Genomic DNA, 11,501 nt, shown 5'->3' on the forward strand with positions numbered 1-11,501 from the left:
TTTATATATTGCCCAGAAAAGAGCACTGTTTTTGGAGTGTGCAGTAAAATCGTGTTTCTGGACAAGGGAGGCATAAGTGCGCTGCGCTCCTAAGCTATCTCCCTGCGAGACACACTGCCAAAGCTTTTCGTTATCATGCAGTCTAGTGCAGACGCACACTACGGCTCTCCGGAGCTGTCCGAAGCGAAGCGCCGGTCGCCGGCGTCTTTCGGCTGAAGCAGCGCTTCGGAGCGTACGGCTGTTGTGTGCGCGAAGCAGCCGCTTCTCCTGCTCCGCGAGCCGGACAGAGCGGTAGCTTGTACGAGGGCGAAGAACGAAGCCGCAGAGCACAGGCCTTCTGCGCGCACCCTAAGGACTGCGAGAGGACCGTGGTGGCCGCTCGCCTGCCTCTTCAATTCCATTCTAGCATCCTTAGGGAAGGTGTTCCAGGACAATTTTCCTGAGTTTTGAATTCGTCCTGATGCAGCCCCTCCTGGGAAACTCGTGCTCGTCCTCTGAGTCTCCGAGTGCAGAGACCTCGATGGCAACTGCAGAAATGAAGGGCTGCGTTGAGTTGTCGAGAAGCAAGAACATAGCCAGCGCCTGGTGTTTGGGAGTCAGCAGCTGCTGGACTTTTGCGATTGCTTTCACTGTGCACTGAATGCCAGGACGGCATGTGCACGTTAAAACAGGGAGCTGGGCAAGAGTAGCCGAAAGATCACGGCCGTCAGAAAGCAGCTTGCATATTGCCCAGGAAAGAGCACTGTTTTTGGAGTGTGCAGCAAATCCGTGTTTCTGGACAAGGGCGGCATAAGTGCCCTGCGCTCCTAAGCTATGTCCCAGCGAGACATACTGGCAAAGCTTTTCGTTATCATGCAGTCTAGTGCAGACGCAAACTACGGCTCTCCGCTGCTGTTCCGGGGGAAGTGCCGCTCCCCGGCGTCTTTCGGCCGAAGCTCCGCTGTTGTGTGCGCGAAGCAGCCGTTTCTCTTGCTCCGGGAGCCGGAGAGAGCGGTGTCGTGTACGAGGGCGAAGAACGAAGCCGCAGAGCACCGGATTTGTGTGCACAGCCTACGGGCTGCTAGAGGATGGTGGCTGCAGCTCCGTAACCCATCAATTCACAGCTGGCATGCTCTATGGAAGGTGTTCCAGGACAATTTTCCTGGGTTTTGAATTCGTGCTGATGCAGGCCCTTCTGGGAAATTCATTCTCAGGCTGGCTGCTCCCTCTGAGCACAGATAAAGCTCCTGGAAAATAGAAAGGTATCTGCTATCAGCAGTAGACAGACATGGCAAGCTCATGAAGTAAAATTCATATATTAACAGGGAAATGTCCTCAAAACAGGAAAAGATGGAGTCACGATTTTGGGTTTGATCACAGAGTGGCCCACTGGAGAGACTGGCCTGCTTGCAAAAGTTGGATGAGTAGTCAGATTGCAGCTTTGAACACTCAAAAGATACTCAGAAATGGGCAGTGGATTCAGATACAGCATCAAATGGGCTTATGTTTTTCTACCAGTACTGTGTGCAGAATAAATGTGAAATAAATTCAGATCACCCCCATTACAGAGGAGAAAATAAATTAGTTTCCCCCACTGTGCATCTCATATCAAGATCACTTTGAGAACTGATAACTTCAAAGCTGAGAATGCAGCTGTTTGTAAACAGTTTCAGGCCCAGTTTGCTCAGTCTGTATTTCACATCATCTCAGTTTTTCACACAACATACACGTTCATACTACTTTAGGTAAATACTCCATCCAATCCCCTCCTGAAATTTTGTAACTCTTTTGGTTCCCTCATAAATTACACAGAAAATAACAGAAATTAAAAAAAAAAAAATCTGTTGTAAGCATTTGGCTATTGAAACACAGAGCAACCAGAAGATTTACACAATCCTCCAGATGTAATCTTGGTATGAAGATCATGGTAGTTTTATCCATGACAGAGCAGAATACAAAGAAATTGTGTCATGTGTAAGAGAAACCCAAAAGCATTTAAACTGGTCATTGCCCAGCTTACTTCTTCTCCCATTACAGAGAAGGCTTTTCGCGGCTAAAATAGTATCTCCAAAGAATCCAGATTCTTTCAGAGCATTTCTGCATCAGTTTACTGGTCCTCTTGTGATGATTCCACTCCTCCCATGTTGAGGGTTGGGACTGGATGATCTTTAAGGTCCCTTCCAACACATAACATTCTATTATTCTGGGATTCCATGTTGCTGAACTGTGGAGCTCTCCACAGTCATGGTTTCCTTTAGGATGGAAACTGAAGAGTGATGGAGTGGACAGGAAAAAGGAAACAATACCCCTCAGAAGGAAGGACAGGAAAACTGAAGTTGGTTTTGCAAGAGAAAATATAAAAAATCTGAGAATCTAAACACTATATTTTGACAGTATCAAATGAAAATTATCTTGACTGCAGACTCAGAGATCTTTGGCTCTGTCTACATTCTTAAACTTCTACATACATTTGAAGTCTAAAAAGAATGAATCCTGCAAGACTGAGTTTTCAAATTGCAAGAGGGAGCCTTGAAGCTGTCCAGATTCTGAAAAAGAATTGCTCGAGACCTTACTTGCTGCACCTTTAACATTGTCATCCCCAGAGCTATTCAGATAGTGTTCCAAAGCTGTGACTCAGAAAATGAGGCCTCCAGGGAGTTTTTCTCACCTAGTAAAAGCAGCCAAAATCCAGGTTTAGCACCAGAGCAGGCTTCTATTATAAGAGTGTTAGTGTAATGATGGATCCCTCTGAGACACTCTAGGATGACATCTGTGATGATAAGAGCTCTCCCCAGTCAGTTTTTATCTGTCTCTGTTCAGTGACCCTCAGAAAAACAACATGAAATCTGACAAACACATTCCAGGAACATTACTTATGGTACATTTTAGTGACTTCAGCTACAAATATTTCCTCCTGTTTTTCTCATTGTTGTAATCGTTGCATGACAAAATAGCTCTCAGTATTCACTATCACAATTGATTTAACCTATCTGTTTTATACAAGCCAACCTATCTGCTTCTAATTTCATTTTGCTTTCAAAACAAGTTTATAGAATAGGCTAAGATATTTTTTTTGTAATTTATAACAACTCCAGACAACCCATCTAGACTTCTATGTGTGGGAATGCAGAGCTTCCCTCTTGCTGCCCTGGAAGGTCTGGGACCCTGGCAGGGGGTCAGGAAGCCCTCTGTACAGAGCCCCCAGAGACACTGTCTGTGATCTCTGTCCATGTAAAAGAGTTTTCAATCCTACAGGATGAATTACAAGCTCTGAGTGTTTGATATAAGTAATAATTAAGTGTGGCATGGGTGCAAAAGTAAAATTTTAGGATTCTAGATTAGGGGTCAAAGGGGACAAGATGGAGGAAATTGGGTGTGTCTTGTCCTTTTTCTTCTTCTTCATGCCCTCCATGTTTCACTGTAGTGTTGGCATTTTTCTATTGGTTTAGGCTGGGGACACACTGTTCAACGTAGGTGACAGATATTGGCACGTTATTGTAAATATAGCGCAGGTAGTTTCTGGTATATAATGTTTGTAACATCCCACTGAGGGCAGAGCTCCACACGCTGCCCTGCAGGACAGACCTGCGGCAGGGCAGCAGAACATGTTAGAGATAAGCAAGAATAAACAACCTTGGAAAGAGCACAGATGAATTATGACTTCTTCTTTTGCAACGGCGCAGAAAGACAGAGACATTCTACAATCTCGGAATCATCAATGCCTCAGATTCTGACACTTAGAGCTTTTATACACAAGAGCTCAGTAGTGGCTAACAAAGAATCCAAGAAAACACGTGTCTTTGTTACCCAGGTTAGTTTCACAGATAGCAAACTTAGCATCTCCAACAACTACGCTTACCAAAACTTATGCTGGGATAACTCCCAGAGACATACCATTGCATCACAAGAGTTGTAAAACCATACACGTGTCTCTGGCAGTCCCACAATCTCTCTACAACACTGTGCAGATCTCAGACCTGAATTTATTTTCTTGTTAATGCATGCACAAACTGCCTCGGGTTTACCAATACCTCCTACACATTTTGCACTCCTACACATTAACAGAGCAAGGTCTTTTAAGAAAAAAAAAAGTCACCATAATTCTTCTTTGCTTTTTCCATTGCACTGTCCTAGTCCAACCGGAGACCCAGAAAGAATCTTACCCTACAATCATAACAGGAACAAACAAAATTCCTATAAGGGCAGATCTTCTTTCATATGTTCTTTGACATCCAAGCAAAATTTCTAGCTGCTTTAGGCAGCCCAGGACCTCACCCTTGTTTTTGGAAAGAGTGCCAGTGCTGCTGAGAGCCTACAAAGAAGATCTAAACAACAAATATAAAAGAATGAGAGAGAAAGAGTAGCTTGAGAAAACGTGTTACAGCATTTGAAACCAGAAGTATTTTCTTATGACAGAAGGGCACCAGCACACTGTGGCACTCAAACAAAATCAACACCAGTGCCAAAGGATATGGGATAATGGAGAACGGGAATTTGGGACCTGGATTCCCACATCTAAGGCCCTAATTCTGTTTGCTAGCTCCGGTGTAGTGTGCGCAAAGCAGCCGCTTCTCCTGCTCCGGGAGCCGGACAGAGCGGTAGCTTGTACGAGGGCGAAGAACGAAGCCGCAGACCACCGGACTTGTGTGCACAGCCTACGGGCTGCTAGAGGAAAGTGGCTGCTGCTCCCTAACCCATCAATTCATAGCTGGAATGCTCTATGGAGCTGTTCCAGGACAACTTTCATTGCTTATTGGTTCGTCCTGATACAGCCCCTCCTGGGAAATTCATGCTCGTCCCCTGAGGCTCCGACATGCAGAGACCTCGATGGCAGCTGCAGAAAAGAAGGGCTGCGTTGAGTTGTCGAGAATCAAGAACATAGCCAGCGCCTAGCGTCTGGGAGTCAGCAGCTGCTGGACTTTTGCGATTGCCTTCACTGTGCAATGAATGTCGAGATATGTGCACGCTAAAAAAACAAGGTGGGCAAGAGGAGGAAGAGAGCACGGGCATCAGAGAGCATCTGGCATCTTGCCCTGGAAAGAGCAGTTTTTTTGGAGTGTGCAGTAAAATCGTGTTTCTGGACAAGGGAGGCATAAGTGCGCTGCGCTGCTAAGCTATCTCCCTGCGAGACACACTGCCAAAGCTTTTCGTTATCATGCAGTCTAGTGCAGACGCACACTACGGCTCTCCGGAGCTGTCCGAAGCCAAGCGCCGGTCGCCGGCGTCTTTCGGCTGAAGCAGCGCTTCGGAGCGTACGGCTGTTGTGTGCGCGAAGCAGCCGCTTCTCCTGCTCCGCGAGCCGGACAGAGCGGTAGCTTGTACGAGGGCGAAGAACGAAGCCGCAGAGCACAGGCCTTCTGCGCGCACCCTAAGGACTGCGAGAGGACCGTGGTGGCCGCTCGCCTGCCTCTTCAATTCCATTCTAGCATCCTTAGGGAAGGTGTTCCAGGACAATTTTCCTGAGTTTTGAATTCGTCCTGATGCAGCCCCTCCTGGGAAACTCCTACTCGTCGTCTGAGTCTCCGAGTGCAGAGACCTCGATGGCAACTGCAGAAATGAAGGGCTGCGTTGAGTTGTCGAGGAGCAAGAACATAGCCAGCGCCTTGTGCTTGGGAGCCAGCAGCTGCTGAACTTTTGCGATTGCCTTCACTGTGCACTGAATGCCAGGACGGCATGTGCACGTTAAAACAGGGAGCTGGGCAAGAGCAGTAATCGAAAGATCACGGCCGTCAGAAAGCAGTTTATATATTGCCCAGAAAAGAGCACTGTTTTTGGAGTGTGCAGTAAAATCGTGTTTCTGGACAAGGGAGGCATAAGTGCGCTGCGCTCCTAAGCTATCTCCCTGCGAGACACACTGCCAAAGCTTTTCGTTATCATGCAGTCTAGTGCAGACGCACACTACGGCTCTCCGGAGCTGTCCGAAGCCAAGCGCCGGTCGCCGGCGTCTTTCGGCTGAAGCAGCGCTTCGGAGCGTACGGCTGTTGTGTGCGCGAAGCAGCCGCTTCTCCTGCTCCGCGAGCCGGACAGAGCGGTAGCTTGTACGAGGGCGAAGAACGAAGCCGCAGAGCACAGGCCTTCTGCGCGCACCCTAAGGACTGCGAGAGGACCGTGGTGGCCGCTCGCCTGCCTCTTCAATTCCATTCTAGCATCCTTAGGGAAGGTGTTCCAGGACAATTTTCCTGAGTTTTGAATTCGTCCTGATGCAGCCCCTCCTGGGAAACTCGTGCTCGTCCTCTGAGGCTCCGAGTGCAGAGACCTCGATGGCAACTGCAGAAATGAAGGGCTGCGTTGAGTTGTCGAGAAGCAAGAACATAGCCAGCGCCATGTGTTTGGGAGTCAGCAGCTGCTGGACTTTTGCGATTGCTTTCACTGTGCACTGAATGCCAGGACGGCATGTGCACGTTAAAACAGGGAGCTGGGCAAGAGTAGCCGAAAGATCACGGCCGTCAGAAAGCAGCTTGCATATTGCCCAGGAAAGAGCACTGTTTTTGGAGTGTGCAGCAAATCCGTGTTTCTGGACAAGGGCGGCATAAGTGCCCTGCGCTCCTAAGCTATGTCCCAGCGAGACATACTGGCAAAGCTTTTCGTTATCATGCAGTCTAGTGCAGACGCAAACTACGGCTCTCCGCTGCTGTTCCGGGGGAAGTGCCGCTCCCCGGCGTCTTTCGGCCGAAGCTCCGCTGTTGTGTGCGCGAAGCAGCCGTTTCTCTTGCTCCGGGAGCCGGAGAGAGCGGTGTCGTGTACGAGGGCGAAGAACGAAGCCGCAGAGCACCGGATTTGTGTGCACAGCCTACGGGCTGCTAGAGGATGGTGGCTGCAGCTCCGTAACCCATCAATTCACAGCTGGCATGCTCTATGGAAGGTGTTCCAGGACAATTTTCCTGGGTTTTGAATTCGTGCTGATGCAGGCCCTTCTGGGAAATTCATTCTCAGGCTGGCTGCTCCCTCTGAGCACAGATAAAGCTCCTGGAAAATAGAAAGGTATCTGCTATCAGCAGTAGACAGACATGGCAAGCTCATGAAGTAAAATTCATATATTAACAGGGAAATGTCCTCAAAACAGGAAAAGATGGAGTCACGATTTTGGGTTTGATCACAGAGTGGCCCACTGGAGAGACTGGCCTGCTTGCAAAAGTTGGATGAGTAGTCAGATTGCAGCTTTGAACACTCAAAAGATACTCAGAAATGGGCAGTGGATTCAGATACAGCATCAAATGGGCTTATGTTTTTCTACCAGTACTGTGTGCAGAATAAATGTGAAATAAATTCAGATCACCCCCATTACAGAGGAGAAAATAAATTAGTTTCCCCCACTGTGCATCTCATATCAAGATCACTTTGAGAACTGATAACTTCAAAGCTGAGAATGCAGCTGTTTGTAAACAGTTTCAGGCCCAGTTTGCTCAGTCTGTATTTCACATCATCTCAGTTTTTCACACAACATACACGTTCATACTACTTTAGGTAAATACTCCATCCAATCCCCTCCTGAAATTTTGTAACTCTTTTGGTTCCCTCATAAATTACACAGAAAATAACAGAAATTAAAAAAAAAAAAATCTGTTGTAAGCATTTGGCTATTGAAACACAGAGCAACCAGAAGATTTACACAATCCTCCAGATGTAATCTTGGTATGAAGATCATGGTAGTTTTATCCATGACAGAGCAGAATACAAAGAAATTGTGTCATGTGTAAGAGAAACCCAAAAGCATTTAAACTGGTCATTGCCCAGCTTACTTCTTCTCCCATTACAGAGAAGGCTTTTCGCGGCTAAAATAGTATCTCCAAAGAATCCAGATTCTTTCAGAGCATTTCTGCATCAGTTTACTGGTCCTCTTGTGATGATTCCACTCCTCCCATGTTGAGGGTTGGGACTGGATGATCTTTAAGGTCCCTTCCAACACATAACATTCTATTATTCTGGGATTCCATGTTGCTGAACTGTGGAGCTCTCCACAGTCATGGTTTCCTTTAGGATGGAAACTGAAGAGTGATGGAGTGGACAGGAAAAAGGAAACAATACCCCTCAGAAGGAAGGACAGGAAAACTGAAGTTGGTTTTGCAAGAGAAAATATAAAAAATCTGAGAATCTAAACACTATATTTTGACAGTATCAAATGAAAATTATCTTGACTGCAGACTCAGAGATCTTTGGCTCTGTCTACATTCTTAAACTTCTACATACATTTGAAGTCTAAAAAGAATGAATCCTGCAAGACTGAGTTTTCAAATTGCAAGAGGGAGCCTTGAAGCTGTCCAGATTCTGAAAAAGAATTGCTCGAGACCTTACTTGCTGCACCTTTAACATTGTCATCCCCAGAGCTATTCAGATAGTGTTCCAAAGCTGTGACTCAGAAAATGAGGCCTCCAGGGAGTTTTTCTCACCTAGTAAAAGCAGCCAAAATCCAGGTTTAGCACCAGAGCAGGCTTCTATTATAAGAGTGTTAGTGTAATGATGGATCCCTCTGAGACACTCTAGGATGACATCTGTGATGATAAGAGCTCTCCCCAGTCAGTTTTTATCTGTCTCTGTTCAGTGACCCTCAGAAAAACAACATGAAATCTGACAAACACATTCCAGGAACATTACTTATGGTACATTTTAGTGACTTCAGCTACAAATATTTCCTCCTGTTTTTCTCATTGTTGTAATCGTTGCATGACAAAATAGCTCTCAGTATTCACTATCACAATTGATTTAACCTATCTGTTTTATACAAGCCAACCTATCTGCTTCTAATTTCATTTTGCTTTCAAAACAAGTTTATAGAATAGGCTAAGATATTTTTTTTGTAATTTATAACAACTCCAGACAACCCATCTAGACTTCTATGTGTGGGAATGCAGAGCTTCCCTCTTGCTGCCCTGGAAGGTCTGGGACCCTGGCAGGGGGTCAGGAAGCCCTCTGTACAGAGCCCCCAGAGACACTGTCTGTGATCTCTGTCCATGTAAAAGAGTTTTCAATCCTACAGGATGAATTACAAGCTCTGAGTGTTTGATATAAGTAATAATTAAGTGTGGCATGGGTGCAAAAGTAAAATTTTAGGATTCTAGATTAGGGGTCAAAGGGGACAAGATGGAGGAAATTGGGTGTGTCTTGTCCTTTTTCTTCTTCTTCATGCCCTCCATGTTTCACTGTAGTGTTGGCATTTTTCTATTGGTTTAGGCTGGGGACACACTGTTCAACGTAGGTGACAGATATTGGCACGTTATTGTAAATATAGCGCAGGTAGTTTCTGGTATATAATGTTTGTAACATCCCACTGAGGGCAGAGCTCCACACGCTGCCCTGCAGGACAGACCTGCGGCAGGGCAGCAGAACATGTTAGAGATAAGCAAGAATAAACAACCTTGGAAAGAGCACAGATGAATTATGACTTCTTCTTTTGCAACGGCGCAGAAAGACAGAGACATTCTACAATCTCGGAATCATCAATGCCTCAGATTCTGACACTTAGAGCTTTTATACACAAGAGCTCAGTAGTGGCTAACAAAGAATCCAAGAAAACACGTGTCTTTGTTACCCAGGTTAGTTTCACAGATAGCAAACTTAGCATCTCCAACAACTACGCTTACCAAAACTTATGCTGGGATAACTCCCAGAGACATACCATTGCATCACAAGAGTTGTAAAACCATACACGTGTCTCTGGCAGTCCCACAATCTCTCTACAACACTGTGCAGATCTCAGACCTGAATTTATTTTCTTGTTAATGCATGCACAAACTGCCTCGGGTTTACCAATACCTCCTACACATTTTGCACTCCTACACATTAACAGAGCAAGGTCTTTTAAGAAAAAAAAAAGTCACCATAATTCTTCTTTGCTTTTTCCATTGCACTGTCCTAGTCCAACCGGAGACCCAGAAAGAATCTTACCCTACAATCATAACAGGAACAAACAAAATTCCTATAAGGGCAGATCTTCTTTCATATGTTCTTTGACATCCAAGCAAAATTTCTAGCTGCTTTAGGCAGCCCAGGACCTCACCCTTGTTTTTGGAAAGAGTGCCAGTGCTGCTGAGAGCCTACAAAGAAGATCTAAACAACAAATATAAAAGAATGAGAGAGAAAGAGTAGCTTGAGAAAACGTGTTACAGCATTTGAAACCAGAAGTATTTTCTTATGACAGAAGGGCACCAGCACACTGTGGCACTCAAACAAAATCAACACCAGTGCCAAAGGATATGGGATAATGGAGAACGGGAATTTGGGACCTGGATTCCCACATCTAAGGCCCTAATTCTGTTTGCTAGCTCCGGTGTAGTGTGCGCAAAGCAGCCGCTTCTCCTGCTCCGGGAGCCGGACAGAGCGGTAGCTTGTACGAGGGCGAAGAACGAAGCCGCAGACCACCGGACTTGTGTGCACAGCCTACGGGCTGCTAGAGGAAAGTGGCTGCTGCTCCCTAACCCATCAATTCATAGCTGGAATGCTCTATGGAGCTGTTCCAGGACAACTTTCATTGCTTATTGGTTCGTCCTGATACAGCCCCTCCTGGGAAATTCATGCTCGTCCCCTGAGGCTCCGACATGCAGAGACCTCGATGGCAGCTGCAGAAAAGAAGGGCTGCGTTGAGTTGTCGAGAATCAAGAACATAGCCAGCGCCTAGCGTCTGGGAGTCAGCAGCTGCTGGACTTTTGCGATTGCCTTCACTGTGCAATGAATGTCGAGATATGTGCACGCTAAAAAAACAAGGTGGGCAAGAGGAGGAAGAGAGCACGGGCATCAGAGAGCATCTGGCATCTTGCCCTGGAAAGAGCAGTTTTTTTGGAGTGTGCAGTAAAATCGTGTTTCTGGACAAGGGAGGCATAAGTGCGCTGCGCTGCTAAGCTATCTCCCTGCGAGACACACTGCCAAAGCTTTTCGTTATCATGCAGTCTAGTGCAGACGCACACTACGGCTCTCCGGAGCTGTCCGAAGCCAAGCGCCGGTCGCCGGCGTCTTTCGGCTGAAGCAGCGCTTCGGAGCGTACGGCTGTTGTGTGCGCGAAGCAGCCGCTTCTCCTGCTCCGCGAGCCGGACAGAGCGGTAGCTTGTACGAGGGCGAAGAACGAAGCCGCAGAGCACAGGCCTTCTGCGCGCACCCTAAGGACTGCGAGAGGACCGTGGTGGCCGCTCGCCTGCCTCTTCAATTCCATTCTAGCATCCTTAGGGAAGGTGTTCCAGGACAATTTTCCTGAGTTTTGAATTCGTCCTGATGCAGCCCCTCCTGGGAAACTCCTACTCGTCGTCTGAGTCTCCGAGTGCAGAGACCTCGATGGCAACTGCAGAAATGAAGGGCTGCGTTGAGTTGTCGAGGAGCAAGAACATAGCCAGCGCCTTGTGCTTGGGAGCCAGCAGCTGCTGAACTTTTGCGATTGCTTTCACTGTGCACTGAATGCCAGGACGGCATGTGCACGTTAAAACAGGGAGCTGGGCAAGAGCAGTAATCGAAAGATCACGGCCGTCAGAAAGCAGTTTATATATTGCCCAGAAAAGAGCACTGTTTTTGGAGTGTGCAGTAAAATCGTGTTTCTGGAC

Source organism: Lonchura striata, chromosome 27, assembly GCF_046129695.1.
Source record: "Lonchura striata isolate bLonStr1 chromosome 27, bLonStr1.mat, whole genome shotgun sequence".
Classification (NCBI taxonomy): Eukaryota; Metazoa; Chordata; class Aves; order Passeriformes; family Estrildidae; genus Lonchura; species Lonchura striata.